The following is a 2,946-nucleotide window of genomic DNA, read 5'->3' on the forward strand; positions in this document are numbered from 1 at the left end:
TTATTTGTCTAGAATATGTTTATTTCTCTACTAAAATTTTATATTTTATATTTTATGTTTATTTCATAGATAGATAGATAGAAAGATGTAGCTCCACCCTAATCCATCTGCTCATTTCCAGTTCTTTTCAGTTGTGTGTGTTTGTGCATCTGTGTGTGCGTACAGTTATAAACTATTTTTTCTCTTTACATTTCTAGAGGCTTCAGAACTAAAAAGAAAACTACTGCCTTTTTTTGTCTTATATCCAGACTACTTAGAAACTCAAATTCATTTTCATAGATTTTTCTAGAATCTCTTGGGATGGATACAATCATATGAATAGCAAAAAGAAATGAAATGCTTTCTTTTCCAATGTGAATACTAACTTGGGTGGTTTTTTTTCTTTTTGCTGTTGTTTTTAGTACACTTCCAGCCAATATTCAAACCTAATATCAGAAACAGGCTTCCCTCTCCAGTCTGTGACTTAGACAGAATTACTCTAAGTCTGTGCTTTCCTACCAGTGTTTGTTGTCTAATTTGCATAGTCACGTATTAAATTTAAGTAGCTTCTCTTCACTCTGGATATATTTGGAAAATCAAATATTAAATTTCCTTTTTATTTTCTGTTTGTAGATCTTCTGACATGTTTTGTATTATTTTATACACTTGAAGAACCTGTAATTTAAATATTTAAAATAAATCACACATCACTTCTCAGCCTTTTGGCTAAGATCAAGTGTAGTATCTGTTCTTATCAGTTTAAAATAAATCACATGAGAACCTATTTATTTCTTCATTGCAAAAATCTACGATTTTTTATTCAGTATGGTAATTATATATTTTGCCAAAAGTCATCCATTTCTTTAGTCTTTAAATGTGTTGCCATATTATTACAACATAACTTTTTATTATTCTTTTAGTACTTCCTGTAGTTAAGTCTTATCATCTTTAATCATGTATATTCACCACATTCTTTTTCCTTGGTCAAGCTTATTAGGAATTTATCATTTTTATTGGACTTCTATTTAGAAAAGGCTTTGATTTATTTATCTTTTGTACTGTTTCTGAACTGCAAGTAGAGATTATAAGTGTGTTTACCCCACAAGGTTATTATGGTGAGGATTACATAATACTAACAAAGTGCTTAAATTTACTCAGATTTCAAGATATATATTGAAGGTTTTTATTGTAATCATATTCTTGTCAATTTCCCATTATTCTAGTATGTAGCTCTTTATGTATTATTTAGTTACTGTGTTGTTTGTCATACAAAGGTCTATGACCACATGTCTTCTTCCCATAGCATGACTTTCATTAATATAGGTCATGCCATTTTATACCATTTATTGGTCAGAGATTTCAGTGCTGAAGTTCACTCTCTGAAATAATGTTCTTATTCTCCTTCCTCTCTCTGTCTCTCTCTCCCTCGATTACATTTACTTTTATATGCTCATTACTTTTGTTTTCATTCTGATCCTAGTACATAGAATACACCTGGATACTTTTTAATTCATATGAGATTATAAATCTTTTCATGGGAACTTATAGTTCATTTCCAATTTATGCAATGATTGATAAAACATGTTATCTTTTATTTTGTTTTGGTTTTATTTATTTGGTTTGCTGATTTTTTAAAAATCCACAATGCATAAATAATGCCCACCCTTGCTTATCTCATGAGACTACTAGAATTATGAAAAATATATAATAAATATATTTATAATACATTTTGATATATATCTTAATAGGTCACAAATACCTTAAGGAAAAACTAATATAGAAATAATTAACATTTGAAAAACTAAAATAAATTTATGCTGTTGTACAGCTGATAAAATCTTCTGTTACCTAAATAGTGTGCATAATTCAGGACAGGTTTCTACACTATTTTTAAATTACTAGTCTTTATTATTATCTTAGCATTCTAGCATTTTAACCTCATTGGAAAGTAGAAAGTATAGAGTTTCCATACACATCTTCTTCTCTCCTCACCAAATTTCAACTATTATTAACATTATTAACATCTTGCATTAAGGTAGTATATTTGTTACATTTGATGAACCAAAATTGTTATTAACTTAGTTCCATAGTTTATATTAGGGTCCACTCTTTGTATTATATATTCTATGGGTTTTGCCAAATACATAATGATATATATGCACCAATACATTATCACATAGAACAATTTCACTGCTCTAAAAATCTCTTGCTCCACATTTTACATCTTCCACTTTCAGTTTTTATATATTTGGTTTACTATTTTAAACTTTTCTCTCTTTTTTTACTTTTCTCCTTCTGCTTTTTGTTCCTTATATGTTTGTGTGTTTGATCAAAATAGTATTCATTCCACTTATCGCCCTCCTAATTTGGAAATTGTACAATATTTTTCATTTTTTAATGGTTGCCTTTCCTTTCTCAGTGCTCTTGTCACAACACATTTCTCTACAACGATCTGATGAAAAGAAAATGATACAAATAATATTAATTGAGTGTATGCTAAATGTAAGTTTTAAGCATTAATAAGCTATATTAGCATTAGATTATAGTCAACTATACCTAATAATCTATATGATCTGAGTCCTCACAAAGACCTCATAAGGTAGACAGTTATCATTTCTAACTACTAAGGAATCAAAACACTTTTCTGGTAGTACACAGGTAAGAGGTGGGGTCAAGATTTTGAAACCAGGTAGACAGAGCCTAGCCAAAACTGTGAAGTTAAATTATATACTGACTTTCATCGATTCAATTTTTTACCCCAGGAGAACTTTTTATGTCTTCATGCTTTCTTTCCATCACAGTAAGATGATATTTTTAAAACATTTTTCCTTTCTTCTTCTTTCCTCTCTCGTCCTCTTAGGAGACCTTTGTATTCTTTTACGCTTTATTTTGCCCACCATCTATTCCTCGATTTTCTTGAAATAATGTAAAATTTTTAGTTCTGAACTATTATTTTACTAGGAATTG

The 2,946-nt window shown here is 29.2% G+C and overlaps 1 pseudogene; it reads left to right on the top strand.

Moving 5' to 3' along the window:
• Positions 1-685: 685 nt before the first annotated feature.
• On the top strand, positions 686-797 carry LOC118983403 (uncharacterized; annotated as a pseudogene).
• Positions 798-2,946: the final 2,149 nt, after the last annotated feature.

Source organism: Sturnira hondurensis, unplaced genomic scaffold (assembly GCF_014824575.4).
Source record: "Sturnira hondurensis isolate 20B ecotype Veracruz unplaced genomic scaffold, ASM1482457v3 Scaffold0000396, whole genome shotgun sequence".
In the NCBI taxonomy this organism is placed as follows: Eukaryota; Metazoa; Chordata; class Mammalia; order Chiroptera; family Phyllostomidae; genus Sturnira; species Sturnira hondurensis.